Source organism: Macaca nemestrina, chromosome 3, assembly GCF_043159975.1.
Source record: "Macaca nemestrina isolate mMacNem1 chromosome 3, mMacNem.hap1, whole genome shotgun sequence".
Lineage (NCBI taxonomy): Eukaryota > Metazoa > Chordata > Mammalia > Primates > Cercopithecidae > Macaca > Macaca nemestrina.
The window spans coordinates 119,230,080-119,246,191 of NC_092127.1; the positions used below are offsets into that span (position 1 = coordinate 119,230,080).

The 16,112-nt window shown below is 39.1% G+C and overlaps 1 protein-coding gene and 1 long non-coding RNA gene across 5 annotated transcripts in view; one reads left to right on the forward strand and one right to left on the reverse strand.

The window, feature by feature from the left end:
- Positions 1–16,112, forward strand: part of CRACD (capping protein inhibiting regulator of actin dynamics) — a 280,222-nt gene that overhangs the window by 182,784 nt on the left and 81,326 nt on the right. Inside the window, exon 1 of one of the 4 annotated variants that reach the window (XM_071093395.1) lies at positions 15,535–15,749. The exons of the other annotated variants lie outside the window; for them this stretch is intronic. The gene's annotated coding sequence lies outside the window, so the exon portion shown is untranslated. Of the gene's footprint in view, positions 1–15,534; positions 15,750–16,112 lie in introns of those variants that run through there. 4 annotated transcript variants of the gene reach the window in all.
- LOC105463545 (uncharacterized) lies at positions 10,805–15,475 on the reverse strand. The gene is made up of 3 exons (XR_976392.3): positions 15,389–15,475; positions 15,109–15,244; positions 10,805–10,876 (listed from the first exon to the last, which is right to left on the reverse strand). It is a non-coding gene; the product is annotated as an uncharacterized lncRNA (long non-coding RNA).

The following is a 16,112-nucleotide window of genomic DNA, read 5'->3' on the forward strand; positions in this document are numbered from 1 at the left end:
CCCTAGAATATAGATTTTTTTCTAAGTGCCCCAAGAGAAGAGGCAGTATCTATTGTCCAGCAATACATATCCAACACATTGCTCAATGCCTGGACAATGATAGGTGCTCAGTAAGTATTCACTAATGAAATTACTTGTTAAATAAATATCATGCAAATATTAATAATGTATGTTTCTGCCTGTTCTCTAATATTAAAAGCTTCTGTTGCTTGTCTTCTAAAGCTGACTGTAGGTATGTGTAACCCAGCAGCCCACTCCTGTGACTACCCAGCAGAAATGCATGCATTTATTCACTGAAAGACATGCTGTGGAGTGTTATAAGACCAACACTAATAATAGGAAGAACGAGAAACTACCCAAATGCCTATCAACCTAAGTTGAGATAAATATGTGGATTCTCACAAAGAATGTAAAGCAGCAATGGTAATGAGCAATCCACAACCATACACAAGCCAGATACAAAAGAGTGCATGCTACCTGATTCCATTTCCATTTTCATAAAGTACAGGAAAAGCCAAGTCAGGATAGGGAGCATGAGAAGACTTCTAGATGCTGCTGTTGGATTTCTTGATCTGGATGCTGGTGTCCATTTTTCAAAAACTCATCAAGTGTTAAAATGTGGCTGTTCTTTGACCTAGCAATTTACGTATTCAGACTTTATATTCGAGCAGCTATAAAATGGACCTTCCAATGATTAAGTCACTGAAGAACGTGTGTTGTGTACATACTATGCACCATGAAGAAATACCTAAGGATGTACAAAAAATATCGTGAATAATAATGTTTATTGCAGTTGTAATAAGTTACAAACACAGAGAAAAATGAAAGCCAACTCAACTCTCCCATGGTAGGAGCATATGTACAGTAATTCCGCCTTCCTGCTCCTTACCCCTTTGTGTTTCTGCTCTCCTACTCATCCCCAGGCAACCACTAATCTGCTTCCTGTCACTATAGATTAGTTTACATTTTCTAGAATTTTATATAATGGAATCATACAGTATGTTCTCTTTTTTAATCTGCCTTTTTAAACTCAACGTAATTATTCTGATTAACTCAGATTCCTCTATGTTATAGCGTGTACAAATGCTCTAACATTCCTTTTTATTGCCAAGTTAATTCCTTTCTATCACCAAGTAGTATTCCATTGTTTGGTTATACCACAATTTGTTTATCCCCTCTTGATGGACATTTGGACTGTTTCCTATTTGGGCCTTCTGTGAATATTCTACATGTCTTTCATCTTGGTTGGGCATGTTTTCATTTCTCTTGGGTAAATACCTAGGAGTGAAATGGCTGGATCCTAAGGTAGATGTATGCTTAACTTTTTAAGCAGTTACCCAAGTGTTTTCCAAAGTTGCATTCCCATCACAGTATATGAGGTCCCTTTTGCCACATCCTTGCCAACAGTTAGCATACAGTGTCTTTGTAGTTTTAGCTAATGTAATAGGTGCTTAGCACTATAGTTTAAAACATGTATCTTTCTTTTTTTTTTTTTTTTTTGAGATGGAGTCTCACTCTGTCACCCAGGCTGGAGTGCAGTGGCGCGATCTCGGCTCACTACAAACTCTGACTCCTGGTTTCAAGAGATTCTCCTGCCTCAGCCTCCCAAGTAGTTGGGATTACAGGTGCCCGCCACCAGGCCCAGCTAATTTTTTTTTTTTTTTTTTTGTATTTTTAGTAGAGACAGGGTTTCACCATATCGACCAGGCTGGTCTTGAACTCCTGACCTCAAGTGACCCACCCGCCTCAGCATCCCTAAGTGCTGGGATTACAGGCTTAAAACATGCATCTTTCTTAATAACTAGTTTTACATAACATTTTTTTCATGTGCTTATTTACCATTTGTATATCTACTTTGTGAAATGTTCATATCTTTTCTCAGTTTTTAATTAGATGATTTGTTTACTTATATTAACTTGGGTGAGTTTTAAAATATATTTTGGATTCAAATGCTGTGTTAGGTATAGAATTTATCAATATCTTCTCCAAGTCTATAACTTATAATTTCAGTCTCTTAAAAGTATCTTTGGAAGGGCAGGTTTTTAAATTTTTATTTTATTTTATTTTTAGAGACAGGGCCTTGCTATATTGCCCAAGCTGCACTCCTGGGCTCAAGAGATCCACCTGCCTTAGTCTCCTGAGTAGCTGGAGCTATAGACATGCATCGCTGTGCATAGGAATATACAGTTGTTTTTTTAACCATCATTTGTTGAAAAGTCTAACATTTCTTCACTAAATTGCCTTTACATCTTTGGTCAAAAATCAGTTGTCAGTATATACATGAGCCGGACTCTGTATTGTTTATCTTTCTTGTCTTCTGATTTGTCTTTTATCTAGTTATTTTTATGCCAATACCACACTGTATTACTTGATTACTGCTCCTTTATAAGACTTAAAGTCAGATAGTGTTATTTCCCCAGTTTTGTTCATCTTTTAAAAACCTGTTTTGGCAACTTTAGATACTTCGCAGTTTCATATGAATTTGAGAATCAGTCAGCTTCAACAAAACTGCCTGATGAGAATTTGATTGGAATTGTGTTGAATCTATAAGTCAATTTGGGGAGAATTAATAACAATATTGAGTCTTCCAACCCATGTATATGGTATATCTCTCCAATTATTTAGGTTATTTTTTATTTCTCTTATAATTGTTTTATAGTTTTCAGCATACAGATCTTTCATATCTTTTGTCAGATTTATCCCTAACTATGTTCTATTTTACAAATGGTGTCATTTTTGTAATTTCAATTTTCAGTTGTTTATTATGTAGAAAGACAGTTGATTTCTATATATTGATGTATCCTGCAATCTCTCTGGACTCACTAGATCTAGTAGATGCCATCATTTTTAATAATAACTTTATTGAGATATAATTCACACACCAAAAAATTCACCCTTTTAAAGTATACAACTCAGTGTTTTTTACTATATTCACAGTGTCATGCAACCATCACCACTATCCAATTTTAGAGTTTTCATCACCCTTGAAACAAATTGATACTCAGTAGCAGTCACTCCGTGTTCCTCCTCTCTGATAGACCCTGGCAATCACTGACCTGTTTTCTGTCCCCTGGTTTTGCCTTATCAGACTATCAGAATAAATGGAATTACTCTGGCTTCTTTCACATAGCGTAATGTGAAGGTTCATCCATATTGTAGCATGAATAAGTACTTTGTTCCTCTTATGACTAAATAATATTTTCCATTGTGTGGATCTGTATAACGTCTTGTTAATTTATCAGTTGATGGATATTTATTTAGGTTCTTCCCACTTATCAACAGTGATAGATAACACTGCTATGAACATTGTGTGGTGATTCCATAAATTTTTAAACTCTGTTTGTTATAATAAAAATATTATTTTTGTAAAAAGGGAAAATAGTGAAACAAAGCTTAGAGAAAAATGATTAAAGAGTCAACCAAGAATGGTTAAAGAGCCAGGATTTGATAGGGTAAAGGAAAAGCATGGAATAGGACAAAGGTAACCACCAGGTTTAAGGCCTTAGTGGTACTAGAAACTGGGAAATGGTGGGGGTATTGATTAATTCATTTTCATATGACAATTGTATATGATGTGGCTTCAAGTGAAAATGTTTCAGTAGACAACTGGAACATAAGTAGAAGACTAAAGCTGAAAATATAGGCTTAGAAATTAGTATAGTGGTGCTATTAAAGCCAAGGGAATGATTTTCTGCTAAGCACAATCAGGAATTTAAGCAAGATACACCCTCTGTTCCACCTCCAATTTAATTAATAGAGTAGAGTCCTGTTGTGTTTAAGGGCGTGTTTTCAACAATTCATTGCATTTGTATGCATACCGTTACATAGTAGACTTTAACGTGTCTACAAACTATGGATTTTAAAAGAAATAAAATGCCTTACCCTATATTCACATGATTGTATCCTTGAAGATACAGTGGGAGTACGGGAAAAAATTGTAAAAGCTCCCGTTAAGTCTTATCTGACCAAATGCCATAAAGCAATACATCTTGGGGGTATTTGTCAAGTCAGAGCTTTCATCAAAAACAGATAAGACATCTAAAGCTGGAGCCACCTGGATTTGCATAAACCATTTAAGGATTCTTTTTAGGAACAATGAAATATTACAGAACTTAGAAGCTTTCATTTTGTGAGATGTCTATGGGAAGATAATTTTAGAGGTTATTTTTATTTCCTTGGGGAAACAAGAGAGAGATTAGCATGCTCTGTAGTGCTACAGACTCATTAAATACCAGCTCACATCTCTATCAGTAAAAGCTAAGTTTTTTGAGTAGTGGAATTGCTCTCTTTGAACAAAAGTATCAGACAAACCATTTATCTAGAACTCACAGTTGCACAGGTGTACAGTCTCTCAGGACAGTGGCAGCAAAGTACTAATTGAAGGTCACACACCACATGCTTAGAGTAGAAAGTACGACCATGTCCAGATTAGTCTGTTAACTGCTCCCACATCCACAAATGCTCATTGTTGATAGTAGATTCAGCTTTTGAATCAACAGTCTAAGCAACCATACAGGGAAAAATGGATTGGTTTGGCTATAGAAAATTTAAAACTTTTATGATCTCGTTCACACAGGAAAAGACAAACTACATGCATCTATATCTGTGTAGATGCACCTACAACACAAGGGTTTGGAAGGAGGAGTTCAAGAGGGCATGCTTTCTCTGGCCAGAGTTCTAAGACAAGAACATATTTTCCGACTGTGGGTTTGCCCTGCCCACCATCTGTGCGTGAATCTGGGCCTCCACCACAGCCTGAGTTATCTGGGCTGGGTAGCTGGTGGCTGTTAAGAACTGAATTGTGTCCTTGAAAAATGCTATGTTGGAATCTTAATCCCCAGGACCTCAGAATGTGACCTTACTTAATAAAAACAGGGTCTTTACAAAGGTGATGCAGTTACAGTAAGGTGATTAGGGTGGGCCCTAATCCAGCGTGATTGATGTCCTTAAAAGGGGGACTTTGGAGAGAAAAACATGCTCAAGGAAGAGGATGTGAAGGCTATGTGAAGAGACTGGAGTGATGTGTCTACAAGCCAAAGAACACCAAAGATCGTCAGCCACCACCTGAAGCTGGAAGAGGAAAGGAAAGCTCTTCCCCTAGGGCCTTCAGAGGGAACATAGCCCTTGATCTCAGACTTCCCCTCTAAGAACTGAGGGAGAATCAATGTCTTTTGTTTAAGCCTCCCATGTTGTGGTACTTTATTGTGGCAGCCTGAGCAAACACGGTGGCTAAGGAAACTAATTTCAGTCAGAGACGACATTCAAAATTCAGCACTGAATATTGGCAGGACTAGGCACTAACCAGTCAGAAGAGATGTCAGCCTTGAACTACTCACACAGGTGGGCCACTGTGGGGCAGAGATGACATATGGGAACCAGGAGTCACATAGGACGATGGCTCAATGACATGAGAAAACAGGGTGGAGGGAAGGAAACTGAAGAATGCTCAATACCTTGAAAATGGGCAGCAAAAGAAAGATTAATTTAGATGCAACCAATAAAAATATTTTCAAAGACTGAAAAAAAAAAAACTTTTGTGCTGCAAAATATGCCATGAGAAAAGTTAAAAAGCAAACAGAAAAAAATATATTTGCAATGTATTACAAATGTTTATATTTTAAATATGTTAAAAATGCATAACTTCAGACCATTTCCCACCAATCAGATGGGGAGGGATGTGTTGTTGGTGAAGATTCAGGGAAATCTCATGCATCACTTTTTGGAGTATGAATTGCTATAACCCCTTTGAAATGTAATTTAGCAATGTATATTAACATTTCAATTCACACTGACCCAGCAATCTCATAATTTAGAATTTATGCTATAGAAATAAAAGCATCAGTGCCTAAGATGTATGAATATCTTTATTTATTTTAACATTGCTTATAGTGATATAAAAGAAAAAAACCTGGAATAGCTGAAATGTCTATTAATAGGGGGAAAGGTTGAAAGAATGAGTTAAATATGTGGCCTGGAGGGATATCTATGATATATATAATAAAATGAAGAAAACAAATTATAGAATCAGTTATAGATTATAATTCCTTTTTATTAAAATGAAACCAATATGCATTAATATCTTTGTGTAAATAAATACATAGTTTAAAGAGACCCAGGCATGAGCCATGATGAGTATGATTAATCTAGTTTTTTATAGATTAAATTCACTTGTATGCATTTAAGTCCTATAAAAAATTAGTAAGAAAGATGGACCTTAGGTGCAAAGAATTGGGTTGATTTTGATTTGATTTTAATCAAAATTTTGATTCATTACTCACTAGCTTGTCATTAAATGCAGCTTCACATTATCACTTTTTTTGACTACCTATTATTGATTGTATTCATATAAAATGTTTAATCATTTGCCTGTTGCTGAACATTTTAAATGGTTTCACAGTATTTAGTTTTAGAAAGAATGCCATGTAACCATATTTTTGTATACTTTCTAAGTATTTTCCTAGCAGAAATTCCTAGAACTGAAATATCTAGGTTAAAAATGTTACATATACATACACACACACACACACACACACACACACACACACACACACACACATATGTAGATAGAGCGATGGATGAATCAGTCAGTAGATATAAATATGGGCATATATGTGTAGTATGTATAAATACAGGAGATATGTATAGATATAACCTAGCAATGTATACTTTCATATATTATAAATGTTATATCTATAACATGAAGATATATGTTATATGTATTATATAATCTAGTTATCTAGTGCTATGTAACAACTACCTGTGAACTAATTATTTATCCATCCAGATATATAAATGTCTTTTAACCCAGCAGTCTACTTAATTTTCTAGTTATCCAGTGCTACATAACAAACTGCCCCAAAACTGAGTACTTAAAACAACCACCACATTTAATTTACTCACGAATCTGCAGTCTGGATATGACTCAGTCATGACAACTTATGTCTACTCCAATTGACATTGGCTGGGGAGGCTTAAAGACTGCAGGCTGGAATCTTCTGAAGGCTCTTTCACTCACTTGTGTGTTGCCAGTGCTGGGAAGAGTCAAAGATCAGGGGGCTAGAACAGCTAGGACAGCTGGCATCCCTCTGGCATCTTTCTCTATATGTGGTCTCTCTACATGTTGGCTTCAGGGTAGCTGGACTTCTTACATGGCCACTTAGGGCTTCAAAGCCTTGTGTCCCAGTAGAGCTGCAGGTGAAAGCATTGTCCTCTTTTCTAACTTAGCCTTGGAAACCATGCAGCATCCCTTCCACTACAGTCACAGGCCCACCCAGGTGGAGCAGGTCACATAGACTCCCACCTGTCAATGGAGCAGCATCAACAACTCATTGTAAGAACATGGAGAGGATGGATATAGCGGTGCAGCCATTTCTGGAAAATACAATCTGCCACGTTATTTTAGGACTTTTGATACATATTGCCAAATAGCCACTCCAGATATTGTACAGTGATGAAAGTGATTCTTCCTGACACTGCTAAAGAAGGATATTATTACTCTTTTTCTATCTTTGCCAATCTGATTTTTTTTAAAGACGGTATTTCATTTTGTAAATTTACTTTTTTGGTTGCCACTGATGTTGAAAATATCTGTACCTGTGGCCAGGCACGGTGGCTCATGCCTGTAATCCCAGCACTTTGGGAGGCCAAGGCGGGTGGATCATGAGGTCAGGAGATCGAGACCATCCTGGCTAACACAGTGAAACCCCATCTCTACTAAAAATACAAAAAAATTAGCTGGGCATGGTGGCAGGCACCTGTAATCCCAGCTACCCAGGAGACTGAGGCAGGAGAATGGCGTGAACCCGGGAGGCGGAGCTTGCAGTGAGCCAAGATCGCGCCACTGCACTCCAGCCTGGGCGACAGAGCAAGACTCCGTCTCAAAAAAAAAAGAAAGAAAGAAAATATCTGTACCTGTGTACTGGCCATTTTTATTTCTTTTGTGAGCTGCCCGTTTACATCCTTCCTGAAATTTGTAGTTAGGGTTTTAAAGATCAGTTAGTTCAAAGTTCCTCCTTTCACTGATTAGGAAACGGAGTCACCAAAAGCACCAAGTTCAGAGTTTTTTAAACTTACATAAAAATTACATCAGCACTTCAGGTGGGGTGTAGTGGCTCATGCCTGTAATCCCAGCACTTTGGGAGGCCAAAGCGGGCAGGTCACTTGAGGTCAGGAATTGAGACCTGCCTGGCCAACATGGTGAAACTACGTCTCTACTAAAAATACAAAAATTAGCTGGGTGTGGTGGCGGGTGCCTGTAATCTCAGCTACTCAGGAGGCTGAGGCAGGAGAATCACTTGAACCCGGGAGGCAGAGGTTGCAGTGAGCCAAGATGGTGCCACTGCACTCCCGCCTGCACGACAGGCTCAAAAAATGATAATAAATATTATTTAATAATAATATAGAACTTAGAAACTTTCATTTTGTGAGATGGCTATGGGAAGATAATTTGAGAGGTTATTTTTATTTCCTTGGGGAAATAAGAAAGAGATTAGCATGGCCTTATGAAGTGGGTGTCATCATGCTCCATTTGCAGACGTGGAGACTGGCCTTTAATGTCAGAGTACATGTTGACATGTTTCATCTAAGAATGTTTTCATCCAAGAATGATACAGAGAGCCATCAAAACTTCCCTCTCCCCTAAGTTTAGCTGAATTGAGATGACCTAGATGTCATCTCATTGCATTTAATAAGCAGGACTGAACCTGGATTCAGGTTGTCTTTGCACCTTAAAAACAAGTGTCTAAATCTAGAAATAGGATAGATATTGTCAAGTTAAATCAACCTTTGTGATAACAAAGTTAGCCATCTTCAGAGTCAGTGAGCGTTCAGCTTCCCCATGTCCTGGGACCCCCGCTCCCACCCCCTGCCCCAGACTCTTACGTGTTAACAATGCCAGACTAACACAAAAAGCTTTATCTTATAATTACCTCAAAATTATAGACTTGTAGAATATGCACACTTTAGATAGTACCAATGAACATCTGTTCTGCTGTTTGGGTGTGAAATGAATGAGATGAAAGTCAGGAGGAATGATTAAACCTATGACAGGTTTTTTTAACAGGACTTTTAAAAGGCCATTAAATTCCAGATATTTTAATTTCAATTATTCTTTTTCTTATTCATCCATCTGATATGCTCCAGACACATACTAGACACTGATAATACAGAGCTGTAAGACATAGTATTCATTTATTAGATGTGTATACTTTTCCTTGTCCCAAAAGGCATATGAAATGGGTTATAAGAAATGGCATTATTCCCCACCTCAGGAAGTGGGGAAGATCAGGGAGGACGTGGACAAAAAACACTGTGATAGAGATATGCCAAAGGATTGCACTGTAGCATGTGGAGGTTAGGTAGGGGGATTCCTAACACAGACTGGGGAGGGGGAGTGGGGTGCCGCAGAGAAATTCCTTGGAGGAACAAATTACACAAAACTCATCAACACTGTTTTGTGTATTGTACATTTTTTCCTGGTTTGCCTTTTTTTCTGGCATTAGGAGGCCAATTTAAGCAGAGCTCAGACACAGTTGCTCTTCTATTTAGCCAACTGCATGCCGGATCATTTTCTTTTTCTTAAATACAGGGTCTCACTTTGTCATGCAGGCTGGAGTGCAGTAGTGTGATCGTGACTCACTGCAGCCTCCAACTCCTGAGTTCAAGCGATCCTCCTGCCTCAGCCTCCCTAGTAGCTGGGCCTACAAGCATGAGCCATCACACTTGGCTAATTTTTTTTATGGAAACAGGATCTTGCTGTATTGCCCAGGCTTGTCTCAAACTCTACCTTAAGCAGTCCTCCCAAAGCACTAGGATTATAGGCATAGGCCACCACACCCATTTTGATCTTCAAAAAGAGGATTCTTAGGTTTGTCTTCTGTGACTTCAGGCCATTCCTTAAACTTATTTCAGAAACTTATTCTTATGTGTCTGGTGAGCTGTGCTGCCCCGCCCCCCCAAGAGTTCCACTGTGCAGCTGTGATTAAGTCCATTCACACACCCACCAGGTTTGCAGATGCCCTGCCACGCTGTCAGCATGATGGATGGGCCTGCATTACGGTGGCTACAGTGGGGGAAAGCAGGAAAGGAGCTCAGAGCGTTATCAGCTGTTCAGCCTACAAAGTCCATGTTATAATAATTGCCGTTTTCTTTTGTGTTTCTGGTTGACGTATGGAAAAGGGCAGACTATAAAGTGCTTATAAAATTTTCCTTAGCTCTTCACTCCAGTGTGGTTACTCAGTACAGGGCTTGTGTGCTTTCTGGATCCATTAGTCCTCATTTCTAACTTGAGTGGATTTCTGTTTATTGCAACCAAAGGGCCTTGAGTAAAAGAAATTCTGAAAGCACAAGTTTATACATCTTTTTATCTGACCATCAATCAATGGTTCAGTTCTCCAAGATAAACTTTAATTTTTGAAATTCTGTTTCATTGAGTCTTGTAGAAGTTTTCTGTGCTTGCTCAATTAATAAAAGTCACGGAGAGAATGAGTGAATAAAAGCAACTAAGGTGAATTACCGCTCCCAATTCCTCTGCCTCTAATTTTATCAAGGGACTTTTGTTTCTCTTTGGAAACCGGCATTTCTCTTATTCATTTAATAAGTGAATACATAACTAGAGACTGCTATGTTCCAGGCATGGTTAATAGATGCTAGGAATGTAAAGATAAGGAGGACATGGACTTTGCCCTCCAGGAGCTTATGGTTTAGTGGGGGAGACTGACAAATAAACCAGAGATTACAGTACAGGAAATGCAGTTTAAGGGTAACATTGGGGGCTGTGGAAACACACAGGTGCAATACCTGATCAGCCTTTGGAAGAGCTCTTGGAGGTGATCAGGTGATCAGGCGATCAAGGAAGGCTCCCTGTAGGAGACAGCACCTGAAATGAGTTTGGAAGGATGAGTAGGAGTGAGCCAGAGGGAGAAACTGAAGGGCATGTTCTATGTACATGGCCTCACATGAGCAAAAATAGGAAGGTATAAGAAAGTCTGGTTCTTTCATGCCAAAATATAAAGTAAGTTTTGTTCCCCAAAATATATCAGAATAAAGAGAGTTGCCTTATATTTAGATTTTTTAAAATATTTTGTATTACAGGCTACTCTCTGATTTACTTTATTTTGAATGACAAAGTAAGAAACAATAGCCTGAAACTACCTCTGTCACTGCTAGTTTGTATGCCTATGAAGGTCATCATAAAAGGAAGCAAAGAAATTCAGTACAGATTTAGTGGAGTATTGGGGTGGGGAATGACTTCACAATTGCAAATCTTGAATATCATTGCCAATAAACCTTCTAAAAATCACTTGAAAATGAAATAGAATTAGTGGTTACTTTGTGGATATCATGAGTATACAGCCACAGGATGAACGGAAAAATAAAACTGTCCTTATTTTAAGCAAATGGATATTTGTGGCTTGAGATAAAATTTCCAGTTATAGCATCATATACAGATGAAAAAAATGTTTCTAGTTTCACGTAAAGCTATTTTCACTTCCTTCTCCTCTTCCAAATCCCCTAAATAATAAAGAGAATAAGATATAGACATGCAAGCTTTGGTGACACTAGGAGATGTGTAGCCCTGAACTAGGATTTATGAAGACTTAACAGTGGTGCAGGAATGGCGAGAAAGTGGTAAGGAACCTACGTTCCTGCAAGGATGAGCACCCAAAGAACCCCTGAAAAGCTCAGAAAAAGACGTCGGGGGTCACAGGAGGCAGAGGTGATGGGAGGTCAAGGATAGGGATTTTAGGAGAAAAATCTGTCCATGGAGCACTTGAACCCCATTTTCCTACTCCCATTCCAGATTGATAGGGAACTAAGCCTCCTCTGCCACCACATAAAACCAGAAGTTCATCCTCTGGAAAAAGAAAATCAGAGGACCACCAGGCTCCGAGATAGCAGGCAAAGGAGGGTAGGAGCGAGGACCCTATGTGAAAACAAGAGTACGTGGAAGTTTGTACACTTCATGGTGACTACAGGCAGCCTGGTGCACCAGGTAAAGGGTAGAGGGATGCACCCCTAAAGCGCATGAACCACCCCAGAGAAAATCCTATAGATACTGTCATTTGAGAGTCCCAAGTTTGGAGAAGCTCCTGATGTCCCCCACTATTTTCCCTTTATCCTTTTCACTAATAGAACTTCCCCATGTTTTGGCAAAGAATACGGATGGCTGGGTAGAGTCTACCTCCCAGATTCCCCTACAGTGGGCTGTGTCCACCAGCTAAATTCTTAACAGTGGTGTGAGCAGTTTCTGCCTCACTCTCTTAAAAGAAATCAGCTTGTCCTTGCCTTTCTCTCGCTCCCTTCAAGAGTAGGCTGTGGATGTGGTGCCCATGAGGGAGCCTCAAACATAGATCAAGATCAAGGCCTTAGGAGATGGTGATCAACCAAAGATCAAGGCCTTATGGGATGGTGGAACAACAAAATAGGAAGAATAGAAAGAGTGGCAGCATCTACTTGTCCTGTGCCGCTCATCAACATAAGGAATGTTAGAAGAGAGAGAAATGAACTCCTAACTTGTTTAAGTCACTGTATTTTGGAGCCTCTTTTTTGTAGCAACTTAGTCTATAAACAAATACACTATATTAAAAAACAAAACACCTGGCTTTTTGCTCAAATATGTATTATAATTTTCTCCAAAATAGCACATTATCCAGTGTAAAATAGCATTGGATTTTTTTAAATGGCTTTCTTTTTTTTTAATTTTTGTGGATACATAGCAGGTGTATGTATTTATGGGATACATAAGATGTTTTGACATGGGTGTGTAATGTGAAGTAAGCATCATGGAGAATGAGGTACCTATCCCCTCAAGCATTTATCCTTTGAGTTACAAACAATCCAATTACACTCTTTAAGTTATTTAAGAATGTACAATTAAGTTATTGATTGTGGTCACCCTATTGTACTTTCAAATAGTGGGTCTTATTCATTCTTTCTATTTTTTTTTTGTATCAATTAACCATCCCCCTCTCCCCTAAAGCCCCTTACTACCCTTCCTGGCCTCTGGAACCATGCTTCTGCTCTCTATGTCTGTGAGTTCAAAGATAGTATATATTTAAATTGATCAAAAAGTCTTCCAAAGACTTTTCTTTTTCTCTTTTCCTGGGAGACAGGAGGATTGTCTTACTGGGAAAATGGGAGACTACCTGAGATTCAGGACCACTTTGTATTGGTTTCTAGTCTAACATTCTGGGAACTTGAGAAGATTCTGAAGGCAAAAGTACAGAGTGTGAAATGTGGAGTATAGAGTGTGAAATAGGGAGTAGTCCTGGCTCCCGTTAAAATTTACATAATGGAGGTTCCCTAAAACCAGGAGGGGGGTTCATATGCTGGCAATGATCTTATGGGCCTGATAATGATCCCCACAGTTTTGGTGTGAGCACCTGGATGACTTGTGCTCCCATTTTGTGAAGTAATCATAAGGTGTTACACATTTAGGAAAGAACATGATGGGTTTGGTTTTAGACATACGGAGGTACCTACGGACATCCAAGTAGAGGTCCAGGCTACAGATCCACAGCTTAGATTGGCTTTTGATGTAGATGTGTTTTTTATTCTGTCGCTAAAATTCAGCTAGTATATATGTCAGGGTGGCTGTATCAGGTGGTAAAATTCTGAAATACTCTGTACTCATTGGTAAATAGTCATTTCCTTCAGACTCCCAAATGCCTCCCATTTCCCACACACTAGCTGTTCTGACCCTTCTTGGGATACCCCCATACCACCCTACAGTCCATGATGAAAGGGTTAATACCTGGCCCAGAAGTGGCCCTCCAGGACCCTGCCCAGCCATGTGGCTGTCCTGTCTGCTCTGTTTGTTAAAGTTTTAAATAAAACTCCTGCTCACAAATCGTGAAGGTGGAACACGTTTCCCACATAGCCATACGCTTAGTCTGTTTCACAATCTCCCACAAATCCCATCCTAAGCTGCCCTTCCAGTCTAGCTGATCTGTCTCCTAAGCGTCCTCTGCTGCAGGCAGCATTAATCACCCTCTGCTCCCTGACTCCCTGCATTTTCTCACCTTCATTTATTTGTGCTCATTACTCAAAATTTTCTCTGATTTCCAAACGTTCTGTGTTTTATTCATCCTTCAAGGCCAACTCATTTTCCCTTCTACAAGAAAGCTGCCTTCATTTAGAAATGATAATTCCATCCTTGAAATAACCACCCCCTTCTCATGGAGTATATCACTTCCTATCTTATTTAATACATTAGGAATATATTATATTATCTTAGTATTTTCTCTAAAGTCTTTCTCATAGTGGATAAGTAATAAATAATTATTGAATGAATCCAAGTATGAAATCTAAATCAAAAGACTCTACCAGTTACCATTGGTCTATGGTTGCTAGCAATTTTATCACTTCTTTAGAATGTCTAATCTCAGAATCCCTGAAAATCCCCCTGGCTGTGATACCTATACTATCTTTTGTCACATGCCAAAAAAAAAAAAAAAACTAAACTAAACAACAGTAACCAAAAGCAAACAAATGCAGAAATATTTACTGGCTTTCTGAACTAAAGCCTTTGGTACTTTCAGTTGTGTTTTGGTCATCTCTCTTTAATGTAAAATGGTAAAAGTGATTTTCCATTTCCTGCACTGACTTTAATTAATCTTCCAGAAACGCTGGAGCAGAGCTTTTCTAAGGAGTGTTGCGCTGTTTGCTCTACTGCAGCAAATCAAGCTCCTATTGTAACACTGGTGGCATGGGATGAGTCATTGCTTTGGCTGGGACAAAGTGTTTCCTGAAGTCAGATACAAGAGCAGAATACCTAATGGTACCTTAGTACCTATATTCTGTCTCAAACACTCAGTCCCCTATTGCCCTTCATTGAAGTAAAGGAAAAATCAAACTTCCAATGTTTGGTTGAGGTAGCAGATAATTTGCACTCAAGGTCACTGGCATGTAAACAGATTTTATTTTCCTTGCAAACATTGAATTGCGTTTTCTCTCTCTTCTTTTACATAAGATTCAAGCAAAATGTAGACAATGTTATATACCATGCCTAGTCTGTTTTATAAAGAAGCAATGTCTGGCATTTGCCCTAGGTAGATACTGATGGAGAGGAGGATGGGCAGGAGGCATTGGCTACAGCCTGAAGGGTACCTAAAGCTGTGATTTCGAGCCCCAGCCTACTGGCCTGCGCTCTCAGCCAGCTCTCTTGATATGCAGTGCGGTTCTCAGCGAATCTTTGTCAGATGTGAGGGAAGAGACACTTCTTGAGTTGCCATTTTTCTGTCCTCTGAAAGTAAAAAGTGCTGAATGGGACTAAAGCATCTCATCTCTGCCCTCTCATCTCCCTCCTTTTTCATTGATATCTTTTAATGAAAAGATTATATATCTTCACATGGGGCCTTAGGTGGAAGGTGATTGCAAGTGAGGTTACTTGATGTGTCTGTAACTGCAGGGTCGGGAGGGATGCATGCACCGTCACGGGGCGGGCAGTTGAGCTGCTTCACACAGCGGTTCTCAGAGCAACTGTCAGGGCAGAATCCTGGACTGGATCCCCCATTGGCTGTTTTCTCCTTACTGGAATTAGAACTATGTCCAAAGCCAATCCAACAGTAACTGCACTCACCTGACTCATACTGTAGGAGCTTTTGGTCATAACATACCAAGTGCCCTACTGAGCTTCTGCATGGGGCATGCACACTCCCATGGCGTGATGTCTGTGATGGAGGATAATTTACCAGATGGAAGAATCTCATGTTTAATCAGGAAACTGTAGGCTTCAGGCAGCCCAGAAGGTAAGTGTACAGAATGTAAAGAAAAGGCTCTGTACTTGCCCTCTGAAATTGGGAAATGGGGGAAGAAACAGGCATCTGTTGTCACTCTAATGACATCAGAGTATGGCTTCCAGCTTCCTGCATTCATGGCAGCAGTTTTCTAAGACAGTGAATTCCCCAACATTGTTATTATTAGTTGTACTTAGGTACTGGTATTAGTGCTAGTACTGGTATGGCTAGTACTAAGAATCAGTGCTTGGGTACTGGCATTAGTACTTAGATACTCAAAAAAGTTCGAATATATTCGTAGTTGGCCCTTTGCAAGTCATTCTCTCCTGCACTTTTATAAGCTTTGTTGAATGTGAGAGAAAGAGTTGTGATATT